This window comes from Tympanuchus pallidicinctus, unplaced genomic scaffold (genome assembly GCF_026119805.1).
Source record: "Tympanuchus pallidicinctus isolate F22 unplaced genomic scaffold, pur_lepc_1.0 scaffold19, whole genome shotgun sequence".
Taxonomy (NCBI): domain Eukaryota; kingdom Metazoa; phylum Chordata; class Aves; order Galliformes; family Phasianidae; genus Tympanuchus; species Tympanuchus pallidicinctus.
The window spans coordinates 14,610,873-14,628,626 of NW_026294710.1; the positions used below are offsets into that span (position 1 = coordinate 14,610,873).

At 41.6% G+C, this 17,754-nt stretch overlaps 1 long non-coding RNA gene across 1 annotated transcript; it reads left to right on the top strand.

Moving 5' to 3' along the window:
• Nucleotides 1-3,410: 3,410 nt before the first annotated feature.
• LOC128079476 (uncharacterized) lies at nt 3,411-6,775 on the top strand. The gene is made up of 3 exons (XR_008206173.1): nt 3,411-3,689; nt 4,851-4,892; nt 6,617-6,775. It is a non-coding gene; the product is annotated as an uncharacterized LOC128079476 (long non-coding RNA).
• Nucleotides 6,776-17,754: the final 10,979 nt, after the last annotated feature.

Consider the following 17,754-nt stretch of genomic DNA (forward strand, 5'->3'; position numbering starts at 1 on the left):
CTGCTGCAGGGCAAAAATGTGCTGCTTCCTCTGGTTTTCAAAATATTCTTGTCTGTCTGTAAACAGATCAAGGGAAACAAATGGCTTCCCCCAGTTAAATGTTTTAAGAGAAACCCAGGCTGTGGATATCACGTAAGAAGAGGAGGAGAAAGCAGCTTTAAGTTAAAGGAGTGGCTTTCTGCCCCAATCTCTGCAGAAGGGACTTTGCATGTTTAGCCTGAGCAGTTTGCACATGTGATACTTTACTGATCCATCTAGCTCTAGGGAGGAAGCAAAACCATGCTGAGCCCTGGTCAGCTCAGGAAAAATGCTGACAATCTGATCTGAATTCATATAAGGAAAAATAAATCCCATGTCTCTGTAGTATGAGCACAGGAGCCAGCAATGGGAAAGAATGTGGGGTGCCTGAAGGCTCAGTTGAGATAAAAGCTGCAGCTAATTATTCAAACAAAATATCCATATCTTTGAATCAGCAAAACAGGGCTGGAAATTTGAAGGCAACAACCTCTCCTGTGATGTCTCTGTGCCTCAGCTTCTGTCCCTGTCCCCAGGAAGAAAAGGCAGAAATGGGAAATGTCCAAGTGAAAATGGCCAGGACTCAGAGAAGATATTCAACTGAGCAGCTCATTTCCATAAATACATTTAAAGATCTCCTCTTCCTTTTAAAGAGGGGTAAGAAACATTGCACCATCCTGAAAATCTAAGTCAAATCTGCTGGATATTGCTTAATTAATTAACCCACTTCTTGGCAAGTTCTCATTCAAATCAAAAACATTGTCAGGTGAGATAAAGGCAGAGATATTGCATGTGTTGTTTTACAGCTGAACAGTTCAGTATTCCCTCAGTGGTCTTGGATTAACAGTAAATATAAAGATAAAATAAAAAGATAAAAGTATATATATATATATACCTCCTTTCTTTGATGCACTCCTGAATAAAAATAACAGTGCTGAAGCAGCACTTCAGTCCTTAAATCCCTCTGTGCTTTTTTCCAAAGGAAGGTCAGTGCTATTGCTCCTCTACAAAAAAGCGGCGAAGGAGCTACTGCTTTTCATAAAGGTGCTGCCACTCCATTGCATGGCCCTGCTTACTGAGGCCACTGAAGGCACCAGTCCAGAAGGTTTCTGTGGAACTTGTCAATTTTTATACCTTCTTCTTGTTCCCTCTGCTTTGCAGAGAGCAGAGTCCATCCTGGAGGGCAGATTTGCCCAACCTTTGCTAAGCTTTCTCAGTCCATCTGAACTCCTGCAGCACGTTGCCACAGCAGGAATGAAGCAAAAAAATCCAAGTAAAGCAAATGGAGTCAAAGTTTCATGAAATAAGGTTTTTACTCTCCCTTAGTTCCTTTTTGAGATCATGTAATACCAAAACTTCTCATGCATTATCTAGCAACTTGATAATCCAAGTGATAACCAGACAGTAGGGCCCAAACCACTTCCCATCTCCTGCTCTTATGGGCTGTCAGGTTGATGCATTCCCTTGTTCAACATTACCTGGTAGTGAAGATGCTGTGAATTTGGGAATGTTGGACTGTATGAGGCTCTCCTTAAATGGGATCAAAGAAGTCAATTTGTAGGTAATTCATTGCATATATGGGACAGAATATCCAATGTACTGTGTCATAGCTTTTTGTTGGTTGTTTTTTTTTGTTTGTTTGTTTGTTTTTGTATTTGTTTATTTTTATTCAATGCCAGGAGCTGGATAAGGCATGCAAATTTATATTCTTTCTGCTCTTTGTATGCTAAGAATTGTTCTGCTTGGTGTAACAACCTTGGTGAGCCAAGACTGCCTACAGAAGGGTGCAGACTCCATCTCCCAGTGCACTGAAACAGCATTTGTAAGCCCATCCTGGATGACATGTAGCTATTGTTGGAAGCCTGAATCTAGTCTTTCTTATGAAGAAAAATGTTAAACAATGAGCAGAATTTCTCCTGTTTACATTAACAGAAATAGAATCGAGGCCACACGTGCTATTTCCAGAAACTCAGAACAAATCATGTTTAACACTAAAGTCTGCTAATGGCTGTATACTGTAAATCACAGCAAGTCTGCTGAATAATTTTCATGGCATCAAAGATTTTTGCAAGCAGAAATATGGCTAAAATAACACTTCAGCTTCCCTAGATCAATACATTTGAAATATAAGGCCATTCAGTTGCTAAAGAGGTCTATTTAGTTTCTTTGACAGGCAATGATCCTAGGTAAAATCAGGTGGTTTTACTTGTCAGCATTAATACATTGCATGTCAAGAACCCCCCAGCTCAGGAACAGGAGTGCTGTTCTTGACAGGAAAGTCAAGAAAGGGCCATCCCGTAAGTGCTGAAAATTCATGACATGAAGATCTGCAATAGCCAAATCACCTAACTTTGTGGCAATTCTTCATTTCGGCAGGTGTTTAATTTAAACCAAGCTGGAGGGAGGCTCTGGTGGGAGTGTGGAAGTGTCATGGAACAGAAAATAGATGTTTATCAGCTCATCTGCTGATGGCCTGGGAAACAAGGAGTGAAGAATGACTTTCCAGCATTGGTCAGTCTGGGTTGATGCAAAACTCTATCTTGTTCAGATGGAAGATGAAGCACATGTGTCGAAGAACTTAAAGAAGGGTAAAGATGTGAAGAACAAAGGAGGCAGAACTACTATCATCTCTGTCATTTCAAAAAGGTTTTTGAACTAGCATTATTCCAGTGACAAAGAAAAAATACATTTCGTCTTCTTTGCCTCAGCCTGGCTGAGAAATTAAGACTACCTGGTTTCCTTCTGAAAAATAATAGATGGATCTTTTCTTGAAGAGAAATCCCCCAGTCAAGACAATTTGCACTGATGGTCAAAGTGGAGGCAGAGTTCAGTTTGCCACAGTTCTTGTAGTCACACTGCCTTTCCCAGTGACACTGTTGAACACCACTAATAGGGTTCAAAAACCGTCAAGAACTTGGCTGGAATACCCCACAAGATCAAGCAGTTGACTTTGAAAATATCTTTTTCCCTAATTTAGGCTTCTATCAGTAGTAAGGAGGAATGATACAGGGGCACCAAAGATACTTTGATAAAGAAAAATAATTAAACAATTATTTTTTAAACAATGCATGCTTTCTTTAATTAACAGCTGGTTAAGCAAGTGTTGAGCTGCCCAAAAAAAAGCCTTTCAAACCCTGCTTATCTTCCAACCACCTGCATGAATTTTTATTCCAATTCTTGCTAGAGCAAACCTATTTATTTACATCCCTCCGCATCAGCTGTAGAATAGAGTGAAAAGAAGGCACTCAGTGAGGCATCCAGGTGCTAAACCCCAAACTGATGAAAGGAAGTGTGTCCTCACAAAATAATCTGTGGCTGTTGTTTCCAGAGGGCACCAGCATGGAGGCCTGAACTTCCAAGTTTCTTCAAAGCCTTGTGCATCTCTGTGGGGAGCAAGGCTATCCAGAAAAGAGATTAGAAAACCTGACACAGTCTCTGTTCTCAGAGTGCCAGACAATTTTCAGCTAATGAGCTTTAGGAAGAATTTTATTCCCTTGGAAAACTGTTTCATGAGCATCAACTCCAAAGCCTTCATGTCATGTAGATGAAAATACCCAGCCAACAGTGTCTTGCAAAAAGATGTAATTGGCAAAGTAACCTGGTGTGGTGGATGGACCGGAGGCTTGGCAGTTACAGCATTTATGTCATCAGATCCCTTGACTTCTCCTTGACCAGTAAGTATTCTTTATTTTATTATTCTAAGCATTTTGGGCCATATTCCCTCAAGGGAAAATTTCCCTGAAGGGTTCCCTCTTTGTACACATCAGGATACATCTGAGCCAGGAGTGGACGTGTTAGCTATGATGCTGTTAGCCATGCTGATGGCTGAATAAAATTTGGGTTCAGTACCATCATTGCTGATGACAGTTACAGTGCTTTCTCCCTTTTAAATTGAAAATCTTCTAATATCAGTATATGAGAAGAACAAACTAGCACATCAGCTCTTGTTTTCAGAGTTAAAAATGAGAGGGGAAATGAAAGCTTTCTGGGGCACAATGTTCTCAGTGTTCTGAATATTCAATGTTTTGTTCTCGTTGTTGGTGGCCATTTGTTTGTTTTTGGTCAAAATTTGAAAACATTGTCAACAATTTGCAAATTCCCCACCTGTTCTGTTTACACGTGAAAACACCCTTAGTCCTTTCTCCTTTTGGAGTGATTTTTAATGTATAGCAGGAAAGCACAGTGTTGACAGCTCTCCAATTTTATCACAAGTCTCATTATACATTTTTCTAAGCTAAGGCCACCTATGCCAAAATACAGGATGATTTTTTTTTGTGTGTGTGTGAAAATATGCATGAAAAAGTGTATATATTTTTCCTTTTTTGTTTTAGTCCAGAATTTTCAAGCACATAAAGCAGCTCTATTTAAAGATCCACCACCTCTACAAGAATCACAAGATTACTCTTGTGTCTTCTGTTTGAAGGAGGAAGTCAGTATGTTTCTGACAAAAAGGGGAAAGGCCTGGAAATGCCATTTCCAGCAGGCCAAAACTTGGAAAGCTCAATTGTTATTCAGACCTACAAATCTATCTACTTTTTTGGAAGGAATTGGCCCTATAACTTATGACTTTTGGAGATGGAAATCATCAATGAGAAAGAAGCAAAAAAGTTTCCTGTGACAGGGAAGCGATATGAAGGTTGGCACAGTAATCCCCTCCAGGCAGAGTTGGGAATCTTGTCTGTTTGAAGTTGTGGTAGAAAAAAAAATAATTTAAAAAATCAGAATAACGTCAAGTTCTCCTATCTGTGTGGACTTGATAATCTCCAGAGATCCCTTCCAACCCCTACAATGTGATTCCTTGTCTACATTGGACATTTTCATTGCTCCTTTCCTAGGTGTGCTTCCTTCTGTTTACACCTGAAAGCTAAGTGGAAAAGGTAAGTTCTTCAGGTACCTAACATGAGAGAAAAGGGAGTTGTAGACTTGTGAAATTAGGGCCTTAATTCAAATGGAATCTTGTGCTAGGGATTCCTGTCCTTTAGAAGCCTGAGGTCCTTAGGAAATACAGAGTTATAATGGAGTTCTCATAGTAGAATTGGGAATACAGGAGTTGGAATCTCTTTTAGAAGTCCAGGCTAGCTTAATTATTGCATAGTTGAGAATGCAGTTCATCACATTTTATTTCTGGGTTCTTTGAGTTCCAGCTGGTGGGTTCATTTTGCTAACATCCACACAGTATCTTTAGCCTGGGTTGAAATCTTTTATTCTGTTTTTCCTGATGTTTCCACAAGTCGCTGTCTTTCCAGGCAGAATTTCTCCACTTCATGCATCATTATCTCCTTCTCTTTAGCTCTTGGATCTTTCCCTCCTTCTCCCAGCACACTTTCCTCCATCTCCTCTTAGAGCATTGCCTGCATTCTTCCAACCACATATTCCCTTTTTCTCTTGCTTGGAGCCACAGGTATGTGATCTATCTACAAATAGCTTGCTTTGATAAGGGTGACTTGACTGCAACCCCATTAAAACAAGCAACAATGCAACCAAAAAAAAGACCAGTGTTTATGAAGACAGCACTCCACAGGATTCCTGTATGTCTGCCTAAGAAGCTGTATACCATTAAAGAGCTTATATTGAAAGACTTGCTCACTTTATACAAAGCTTGCATTCTACTTGGGTAGCAGTTACGGCTTTCAAGTCCAATTTCCTTGAAAGCTAAGGCAAGGTTGGATCTGCCTGTTTTGATTGACCCCACATAACAAGAGGAACTGTGAAATTTAGATCCAAAATTTGAAGCTGGTTTAGTTCGGCTTTTATGATTCATGCCTTTGCTGTGCTAGTCTTGACAGATTAGGAGAATTACACACCCATGCTTCTCTTATTTACACGGTCGAGTTGGTTTGAGATCTCCTGTAGAGTTCATTTCAAACCCTCCACCCCCCTTGTGTTTGGTGAAGGAAGAAACTTCAGTAACCATCAGCTGTGGCATTGATCCTTCAGAGAAATTAACCAACTGAGCTGAGACTTACTGTGAAATCAGTGATGCTCAGCAGTTGCTAACTTCATTTGCAGCTCACTAGTGTTAATGCATTTAAAGTATTGATCCTTCCTAGTGTGTTTTGCAGCTTGGACTCCCTTTTGGCATTGCTAATACAAAGGCAGCTCTCTCCAAAGCCAGGATAAGCAAGCAAAACCCTTCGACCCCAAAAACAAACTCATTATTCAAAATGCTTGTCGGCTTGCTGCTGCAATTGAATTGATTGGCAAAAAAAGGCCGTGGCAGATAAAAACTGGATTATTTCAGAACATGGGAAAATAACAGGCAAAAGGAAGCATCCTTCCATCTGAGGAGAACAAATCCTACCCTCCCTTCACTACCATTTCTTACCTTATTATTGCATTGTTGTACTATTGATAGGATTTTGCTAATCCCTTTGAGGAAGGGATCCAGAAGGAATTCTGAAGGCTGTGTTTGTGGTGGGAATAGTTTACAGCTTGGACTTGTGTTGTCCAGGAAAACCAGTAGGATCACAGGATTTTCCCAGTACTCATGCCACACAACTTTGGAAGGACATTACCACTTGACATCATGGGCTCCTAAAGTAAAGGCTGGACTTTGAGTTGATGACTGAACCAAATTAACTTAATTTTCTTTCTTTTTCAGAAATAAATGAGCCTTCAAATGTAAGGTATGGTTGGAAACAAGGGAGCTGCTGCTTGAAGACTTCTACTTGTGTAGCTCTGTTTGTACTTTCCATCATGTGCTCCCTAGGCTTTGCAGTGAGCTTGCTTACCCAGTGCTTTTCCTTGCCCTATTTAAATGTTCCTGCAGTGTGTTCATGGTGAATTAAGTTACTCTGTAGAAAAAGTGCACTGTAAATCCCCTTTGCTTTCTTCAGCTCTTCCCCTTTTCCATAGATTGCAAGCTCACTGCAGTTTGTCCTTTTTGGAAAATATCACGCACATAACGGAGATGCTGCTTAGAGCACTTGACTTCTCCCTCACACTATTCCTGACATTCTAACTGCTACTGTTTCTCCAACTCCTAAAAGTGACCCAAAGCTTTCTCTACCTTGAGCTATTTAATTGCTTTTAATTCTCTTACCTCTGTATATACCCTTTGCACGCCAAAACTTCGGTCCTTAGCAATGATTGCATTCTGTTTACGATCTCTGCCTTTAAATGTCACGTCTGGGCATTTGAGTGGCACACACCTTGTTCTTCGAAATATGCAGGTGTCTTATCCTGAACTTCATTAGTGCTGTGACGGACTCCAGCCAAACTGCTTGTTAGTTTTTTACTTAGCTGCTTGTCAGCCACTCTTTGCAGCTTACCCCCCATTACTCCTGATACAGAGATGCTATAATTAGGTACCTCGTTTTTCAGGCATTCTTAATTTTGCTTTAATCTCCTCGTTAAAACAATACAGGCTAAACCAGCATGAAAACTCATCTGTTGCCAAGGTATTTGAAGAGGTCTTCTTATTTTCAGTGACATGGAATAGCTTGGGAGGGTCGAAGGGGTGAATTTGTGGCTGAGAGCTCCCTCTAACAGAGGCACAAAGGAGACACGATGCTTGCCTTCAACATGTAATGTCTACTGGTCTCTATGAAACGCATAGCAGAGTTGCACAATTTAACTGTCAAGGGCCAGTGATGAACTATAATATGGCATCTCTGAGTTGTATCTCTTAAATAAGGAGACATACGGGACAGGCTCCAGGAGAGACTTTTCTTCTTATTCTTCTGACTGTACAAAAAATCACTGATTTTTGTTTGTTTGCTTGTTTTTATCTTGAGAACTTGTGATATTTACATTAACCTCGATAAGAAACTTTGGTCTACATAATACTCAGATTTTCCTCTTCTTGTCCTCTCATTTTGTGTATGTCTTCTATGCACTGCTGCATAAACACACTGGATATTTTTTCAAGTACTTCATAGTACAGCTCCAATATCTAACTCAGGATTGTACATGTGGGATGATTAAACCAGAGCTGGAAAAGATTGCTGGAGGAAGGAGAGAAGGGAATGCTTCCTCCTGCTCATTTTCCTTCGTCCTTGAAGAATGATGGCTAGTGCCCACCATCCTAAGAAGGCTAACAAAGCCCTATTCCCTCAATATCTTTTTGACCTTTCTTGGTGATTTCCTTTCCCACTGTTATCAGACTCTCACCACATCTGACCTTTAGAGGAACGAGAGGTTACTCTGTGTCATGGTTGTGACTGCTTCTGAGCATCAGCAGAACAGGAAGAGAAAACTCAATTGAAACTACACTGTGTGCATGCTCATCTGTTTTCGAAGAGAACAAGACTAATTTATTATGAAACAGAAGTTAGCTTTACATTTTCATAATTAGGGAGGATGTTAATGTTGCATGATTGGAAAATGTCACCCTGCAGAACTAATTTGCCAGTGGGGCCTAATTGAAGTTCAGCATCATCTGCAGCTCCCCCAGTGATAACTTCCTCATGAGGTGCTGCAGTAATGCAGAGAATGGTTAGTAGAAAGTAATTTATCACCTTGTTTCCTAGCAGGTAGAGGGATCCAAGAAGAAATGGCCAAAAAGGAGTGATACCAAAATCTAGAGCACTCAGGCAGGGGGAACAAAGCACTCCACATAACCACAAATAACAGGGTTAATTATCCCTTCACTGTTGCAGAAAACAATAAATTTCTCAGGCACTCTGTCCTGCAGAGTTGCTGGAGATAGTTGGATTGGGCAAGTCGCTGTATCACAGCACAGTGTCACAAAGGTATGGATGGGTCTGCTCTTATCTAAAGCACGCTTGAGATTGCTTCGTGCTCTGAATATAGGAAAGACCAAGAGGGGCCAAAAAAGAAAGAAAAAAAGAAAAAAGAAAAAAGAAAAAAGAAGAAGGCACACAAAACATTGCAAAATCCAATCTCTTCTTTGCTGTCCACTCATTGTGTTTCTATGGCAAAGACACAAATTTTACTCCAGTATAAAATGGTGCTAACATCATTTGCCCAGTCTTCAAGCTAGGAGTAACTTGTCAGATGTCCCAGGGGTTGTTAGCAGCATCAATCTCTACAGTTGTATCAATTTTGTGCGGGTTTTTCCATGCTCTCTGACCATGTTATGCCTCTTGCATATCTTGCAGACACTGCCCAGGTGTGCTTGGGCAGGTGAGATCCTGCCTCCTCAAAGCAGGAGGGGAGTACAGATCTGTGGGCAACCCTAGCCTACAGGTAGTCATAGTCTATGTGACTGTATCCAAAGTGCATGACATTGCACAGAGTAAATGGACAATATTTAGCCTCTTTCACAGATAGCCCAGAACAGCTGCACAATTTGCTCCTCCTAACTCACTATTTCCAGAAGTGTCTGTGGGCATATGCATTATGCATAAGAACAAGGCAAGGACTCATGTTTCATCCCTAGTATTCTCCCTTCTTCCAGTCTTTTGAGACATGGAGACTTCTAGGACTAGATGTCTTCTCTGTGAATTTAACAACACTCACTGGGTTTTTCCTTTGAACTTCTCTGCCCTTACCTGAGCTCTTATTAACTTGAAGCATCAGCTTATATCCTGAAGCAAAAAATTCCACAGACTGATTACACCATCTCTGCGACTACTGGAAAAGTCCGTGAGCAACCATTCTCCACTCATCTTTTCCTTCCTCAAGATTTCATAGCTTCCATTATCTGTCTTCCCAGCCATCTCTGTTGCATCCTAAATTATACTCTTGTTCTCCCTGAAGAGGATTTTTGAGCATCCTCACCATGTGACATTTAGCTTCGTGGCTGTCCTTCGCTTCTTGCTATTGGATGTACACAAATTCCATTTGGAGATGGTGTGGGAACCTACATAAGAGGGAATCTATTAACAAAGACAAGTACTGATCATCTCAAGGTGGGTGTCAACAGCCTTGCTTAACTACATCTTTGGCCATGAGGTAGAGAGTGAGATTTGGCATGAGAGAGGAAGGAAAAGAAGAGTTGGGCTTCAACGGCCTCTCAGTCTGCTCTGACTGAGAGCTTTAGAAACCAGAACCAAAAAAGCTGGACTTTGTTGGCTCTGTATGATCAAGAAGAGAAGGATCTTGATTCCATCCAGGCTTCCTACAGTTTTGAGGGAGAGGATGTAAATCAGATTCCCCGGTACCCTCACATCTCTACCCCTGTTCGGTCCACTGGGTGAAGGAAAAAAAAAGGTGATCTCCCATTCTATCCCTCTGATCTCTGGTCCACTCCCTCATCCTGGCAATGGGACACCCAACCTGGTAGGGAATATTCCAACAGCCTCATGAGTCCTTCAGACCTGATTTCACACCAGCCCCTCCCTGGGGAGAACCTCTGGGGTTTTCAGGGGACTCTGCATGCCGCGATTTACTGGCTGACATGAACACACAGTGAGATTTAATGTCACACCCTAACAAACACATGCACGCACCCATTTCATTATGCGGCTCCCTCCAAACCCCAGATATATTTAATGCCTTGCTCCACGCAAGAAGATAAAGCACATGTCTTATGCCTAGATGCTTTCCGAGAGATTTAGCGTACACGTAAGCAGAGTTATAATGAAACATACACACACTGCCTCAGCTTAATGTCCCACTGCCACCCAATGGGGAAATCACACCAGCTCTGTAAAGCCCACCACACTACATTACAAGAGAATTAATTCACTGGAGGAAACTATAATCTGATCTCAGCCTTACAAGCCAGCATTATTATTCTTTTTCTTTCTATTCTTTCATGCTTAAACTGATTCGCTGTCATTCTTTGTCTCTCTCCATCTCCAGCCTGTATCTCTTTCAGCGCAGCCTTTCCCAGTTTTATTTTCTGCCTGCTAATATTCAATTTCATTTTAAAGCCTGTCCACTCTCTTTCTCTCTTCCCCCCTTCCCCTTCTCCCCCTCCACTGAAAAGGCACTGCTTTCTTCCTGATTTCCTCCCCGTGATTCTTCCTGTATTTCTTTGTTATCAGCATGTCAGATTGGAATTTGACAAGAAAGTAGAATCGACTGCTTTACAGCCTAAGAAGGATTAGTTACCCTGATACAAAGGACATTTTCATTTTCCTGTAACTGGAATATAGCTAAATATTCCCATCAGCTAACCAAAACTCTGGGCTTCAGGACTTCTCTGTTACAAATTACTTCTTGGTGCAGCACAGCTCTCAGAGACTACACATCATGATGATATTTGGACAACAGAGTGCAGAGGAAACATGGGAGATGAAGTCCCAGGGCTTGCTGGAGTAAGAGGTCTTTGAGCATAGATCAGTCTCACCACTGGCCATTCTCATCATAGGGTATTGTTTGCCATTCCGAATCACCTGAGGAACACTAGCAAACTTCAGCCCATGGCCCATTCCCAACCTGCAATTCTGAGGAAGAGATGTCATAGATAAATACTCACCGTTGTTTTGGGGATATGAGTTGTCACCCTGGTCACAAGGTAAAAGATACACTCCAGATCTGGAGAAGTTAGTTGATTAACAGAGCAAAACAATGCAGCTGTATTCTTTACAACAGTGCAGATTTTCACAATGAGAGCCATCGGCCTTCAAATTCCTGAACTGTAACATCCCTTTGTTTAATGTAATGACATACTGACTGATTTATCAGATGTGATTTATCCACAGAGCCCACACCAGGTAATGCTCCATCTCAAGCCATAAAACTCAGAATGTGAAAGGAGAGCACTGGGACTGGTAACAAAGATAGAGAATACAGGCAAAGACGGTTGGCACTGCTTCATAGATAGAAGGTCTTAGTCAGGGCTCCCAAGCACCAAACACCTTTGGACTACAGAGTCACCAAGGTGAAATGGTGGTTACTTGCAGGTCGAGGTGCACAGATTCTTCTTTGCACACCTACCCAAGATTCAAGGGTTTGTTACACTGGTAACCTAGGCACGAACACCATCTGTGCTAGCAAAAAAAAGCATAAGAGCCGTAAGACATTTTCCTTCTTTTTCTTCATTTGCATTTTAGCTAGACCATCAGATGTACATAGTATAAGGGTATCTTCTCCAACTCACAGGAATTCTCTCAGTACTGAGTAACTTGGACTGTTTAATTCAGGACACACAGGAATTCTCTCAGTACTGAGTAACTTGGACTGTTTAATTCAGGACACTATTCCTGGCTGTGGTCATTGGCAGAAGTTTCAAAGAAAAGTGTCCTCGTGCTACAAGACTGAGAGGGAAATTAATTTGTGCCACCATAATGAGGTATCCTCACAATACCTAAGAGATTAATTTAAAGTTTGAGATGTAGCGTGTTAGAACCCTCTTGAGAGTGTTTTTTTAAAGTTAGTTGTTATCTTCAGATGTTCTGGTTATCCTTACAAACGTTCAAGCAGTCTTTTGGTCTGGCTGAAGTCCTGATCTCATTGACATCTTGAAAATGAGTCCCTCAGTCTAACTAAATGCTGGATAACACTAGATTTCCTTTGCCTGAAATATCTGTCTCATTCTTGTGGAATGAGTCAGAGAAGTTCTTCGCTGACCTTCCTCATTTTACATACATCCTCTTGTTTGTGTCTTTTTTCCTCCCTTTTTCTAATTTACCGAAGTATAATTTCATAGCCTTTATTTACAGAAGAGATTTATCAGGAAGTTAATCCTTCTTGTTACTCTTCCCTGAAAGCTCTCCTGTGTCCTCCTGAGGACATGATGACCTTTCAAGTAGATCATGTCTGCAGTGATCTGGATGACTGCAGTGTGGGATACTGAGTAGAGCTAGGGTCACTACAGAAGTAACCCTCCAAATCCCTCCTTGACACAACATAGTTTGCTATGAGGTCAGTACAGTCACTGAGAAGTCATTTTTTTGTTTTGCTTTGTCCTGTTATTTTGGGACAGTTGGCTGTTCATCTGCCTAGGATGTTGTAAAGCTGCCTCTGGTGTTGCTGGAGTTACTGGGAGGGCCTGGGGTGCACATAAGCTGTGACCTTGTACTGGACATACATCACAAAGAAAGAAAGGAGAGAACATGCTTTATCTGAAGGATCCTGCAAGAGTGAGAGCACATGGGAATAAGCTCATTGTGGACCTTCAGCCCACATTGTAGGGAAGTGGCAACAATGCCTTTTTTTACCTCTTCAGTGTACGCTGTGTTCTACAGAGGAAGTTCTGAACTTCTTGGTGTAAGGATACGAGTGTGGGATGTGAATGGATGTAAAGTTTATATAGAAAACAAATGAGTAAGACCAGCTTGAGAGTGCTACAATTGTCTCAATCCTAAAGAGAACCTCCTCCACCTCCTGTGTTCCTCATTTTAAGGCAGATTCTTCACTATCATGAGACAAGCTTGACACTTGATTTCACACCCTCAGCAAACCCAGTGATAGCAATTAGTCATGGGTGCTCTTCTGCCTGGCATTCTCATCCAAAAACTCTCCACTCAGCCCCTCAAAAAGCTGAGGGACAGACTCTGACAGTGTAATTCCCCTATGCTCTGTATTCTTCAAGTAAGATTTCTTTCAATGGAGCTGATTTGGTTTAAGCCGAAAAGTGAGCTAAAGAGGCCAGAAGATACTGTGCAGAGAGATCAAAGGGAGTTAAAAATAAGTGAGAAAAAGGAGAGAAACGCATGGGGAAGAGAGGTGAGCAGAATGAAATGGGAAGTCAGGGTGAGAGTGTAAAACATCACTCATGTAAAAGGTAAAGACTGTAGAAACTGTTACTCTTTGTGTGATTTTCTCCTAATCAGAGCATAGAAGCAACAAGCAGAGGAATATTTTTCCCCTGAGTTGCATTAAAATGCCAATCATTTTCTGACTGAAGCTACTAATTTCAGAGTCATTAGGGGAGAGATTGCCAAGACACATTTGACTGGATTACTTTCCTGAGGCCAACTCTCAAAAACTACAGGGCAAGGATATCTTTTGCATGCTCTTTACAATGGCCATGAGAACACACATCTCCACTCACATCCAGCAGATTCCATTGTGGAGGCCTTCTGAAACAACAGCAAAGCACAGACCTTCAGCCCACAATAGCATGGGGTAATTAAGAAGAGGCAATTTCATGACTCCTAATCAATGTCTTGCACTTTTATCAGGCTCTCAAGTCTCATTCCTTCACCCCTGGATTCACAGATGAGTTTCATTCTCTAGTAGGAATTATAGTGGCTCTGTTGCCACTGTCTCCTAGTCCAGTGAAGGAGAGAAAAAGGCCAGGAGCTGGGAAATAGCCTACCAAGGGCCATATGGGTGACAGGATCAGAAATGGAGTCTTTCCCAAAGCAAAGCCTTTCTTTCATATGTGCTTTCTTCTCCAGAATTTATTGGGTAGTACTCAAAAATCCATGAGCTTTTTCACTGGCATCGTCCCAGCAGAGATGCCAGTACTTATATACTGGCTTTACATATAAGGAAGGCGCATCGCAGGGAATTTGACCTTATAAGAAATGTGAATGCTATCCTGTTGGCTTAGAAACGACCCACAGGCAATGTGGGTTTTAGCACCAGGCTTCTGGCATAATACGAAGATAGATGCAGAAGAGACCTCTAAAACCATTGCACTATGGTAGAGTCTGTCCTCTAGTCTCACCAAGATGAAGTTTGGTTTGTGATATTTATACTTGAAATCCCATTCAACAAACGACATGTTCTCCATGAAACCTATGGCAAGCTCACACTCCACTATTCCATAACCTATTTCAAAATATCAGCAGAAATTTATCTACCTACTAAAAACAAACATACACACATAAAAGAAACCACCACAAACCAAGCAAAAAAAAAAAAACTGACCAACATATCAACAACAACAAATCAACACAAAACCAACACAAAGCCCCTAAACTAAACAACTCAAACCATATCATGCAGAGGGAGAATACAGAAGTTTCACATCCCTATTTCCTCACCACCTTCCAACTCAGACAGACCCAAAAAGCTGGTTGAATTCTGATTGACCTGACACCTGCACTTATGGGTGAGATACTCCCAGAGCAACTAAAGTGGAGATGAGACAGTGTCAGACCTATTTAAAGCAGTGCTTTTAAATTTAATTTCTCAGCTGGAGGGGTTGGGGGAGAAATAGAAGGCAACAGCTGTCTCATTAAACCATTGAGGGTTCCTTAAGTAAAAACCAAATAGATTAGTCATGGAGAAAATTAAGACAAGGTATTCAAGCCATCAGTAGCTACCAATATGAGTGAAGGAGGAAAAGGAGTTGTTATTTTACTTCAATCTCATTGTCCAGGTGTTCAAATTTTATTTTTAAATGTGTCTCAAAGCCAGATGTGATTTTTATTTTTGTTTTTTCAGTTGAGTGGGGATTTTTCTCCATCAGTGCCATGGCTGATGCACAGGGTTGGAGAAGCTTGCAGAAGTCTGTAAGATATTTTTAGTCAGTGATTTGAGTCTTCCTGCTTTTTCCACTTAGCAGCAAACCCAGATCAGTACCCTTGCTTTGCACCATGGAACTACAACCAGCAGGATGCATCTGCAAGCTCCTGAGCACTTCTCTGTTAGCTTTGACCTACCTGGTGCCTGCAGATCCATCCAATAGCTTCAACAAGAAGGCCCGCTGGCACAGGAACAGATATTAATATGGTTTGGGGGACTTCTTTTTTATGTTTTAAGTCTCCCCTGAGCATCTGCAGCTCAGCACCAGCATTCTGGGGGATGAACTATGTATGGGCAGTAATTCTGACCACTGGTTTGAAATGGTGCCAATTCTAGCCCTGCTTCAGAGCCCAGTCAGGCCTCTAACTTCACTGTCTCTAATTCGCCATCTTTCCCTTTCTGCTCTGCCTTGGCAGCTTATTTTTTTGCAATATTTGACACAGCGAGAAGAAATTTGGTGGAGACTGATCCCCAAATGGACCTTCACTAGCTAAACTCAAGTAATTTGGTTGGCTTTCAGTCAGATCAATCTCCAGCTTAGCGTGATCAAGTAGCTAAGGTATTTACTGGTGGAGAGGATGTGGTGTGAACATGTCAGGAGCCTTGCTGGGGTTAAGCTGCCTTACATCTGCTGCTGCTCCCCTGACCCATAAGGATCATTACACTGTCATAGGAGGAAATTAAGTTGGTTGGATGTGATTTGCTCCTGGGAAATTGAGGCCTGATGCTACTTATCCCCTTGTTATATTCAAGGTGCAAAGAGACAGATTGCTTGGCTATTTGTTCCAAGAATTTTCTGAGCACTGAAGTCAAGCTGATTTGTCCCTAATTCCCCAGACTCTCCTTCCTTTTTACTCTTTTTAAGGAAGATGATGTATTTGCTAGGTGGTAATAGCTTTGCATTTCTACCATGGTTCAAATGACAGAGGGCTGTTCTGCAGTGCTGAAGGTCCTTCCTTCCCCGTGGGATGTGGGAAAGGAAGGGCACATGATTGTGATTATGGTTCCTACATTGTAAAATTAACCAGGGGAAGCTTGCAACAAGCTGAGAAGCTGTGCTTGGTACAGTTTTGCTGTGACTTTTACAGATACGCTGATAGAAAATATAATGTCTACTTGCTTTTATATCACACCAACCTATTATTAAGGAAAGATGTTACAACAGGCTATATGGGAAATAAAAATAAGCAGAAGCTCTTCATGTCTTTTTTTTTTTTTTCCTCTTTTCTTTTTTTCAACCCAAGTATCATTTCTGTTGAGATTTTAATTACTTTTTTTCTTTAATAAAGGACCGTGCATTGTTCTCTCTGTGTGCTCACATTGTCATGACTCTGAAAATACAATTGAGGTATATACTGCTAATTTCATCTCGAGGGCTGCATTGTGGGGAATTAAAAAATAAAGGTGGGGGAACTTTGTGTTTGCTCTTGTGGCAGCACATAATAGCAAGCAGAATTCAGTTTGCTGGCTCGGCTGTCTCTTGTTTCCTGCCTTAAGAGAGTGAACAGGGCACAGAACAAAGCCTGAGCTGAATATTGCATGGAGTATGCTCTGTTGACCAAAACGCAAGGGTTGCTGTATGTGAATGGCACAAAACAAAAGAGATTTTAATTGCAAACATTGATCATGCCCTTTGGTCTCCAGCATGGGTTGCTATGGCTTCCTCACTCAGAAGGTTTGCTAGCTGCAACTTTGCAAATATTTTTCAGGGGCCTTTGTCACATGACTTTGTCAAAATGATGGGAAGTTTTCTTTCTCCCTTTCTCCAAATGATGAGCAATCCACTCTTTTTCCTCTTCCCTTTTTAAGGTTGTGACAAAATCCTGTTAGCTGGGAAGCTGCTGCTATTCCTCAGGCCACAGTTTCGCTCTCACAATGAGCAAACTGCAGGAAAATAGAACTCCTATATCCTTAGGCTAAAGAATGCGATGTGCTATGATTTTTTTCTCTGCTTAAGGATTCAGCATGGGTAGCTAGAGGTAGCAAAAGGTCTATGTTGTGGCCTTGCCATAGATCAGCTAGCTAGGAGCTCTCCTGGGAAGCCTTCAGAGACATTACATCTACCTCTCAGAAAACCTCTGTAAATACCAGGCTGCAGAGCAAACGGAAAAACTGCAGCTTCTTGTGAGCCTTTTTCCAAGTGTGGCCGTGAATGAAGGCAACTAATGAGTAGCTATGGGTCTGTCAGATGCACTGTGAGAGTGAGCCAGAAAAAAAACCAGCAAGCCAAGGCCAATCCTCTGATCCTGAAGCCAGCCATCACAACAGTAATGTGACTGAGCCATCTTGTCCTCCAGTCATAGCCGCTGGGTCTGTGCCAACTTTTGGGAATGCCTTTGGCCTAAGGTGGCTCCAGTGCTGTGTCTGAGTGTTTGGAGTGCTGCATCCAGATCTGGGGTGCCCAGCACAAAAAGATGTGGAGCTGTTGGAGTGGGTCCAGAAGAGGTCAAGAAGAGATGCTCAGAG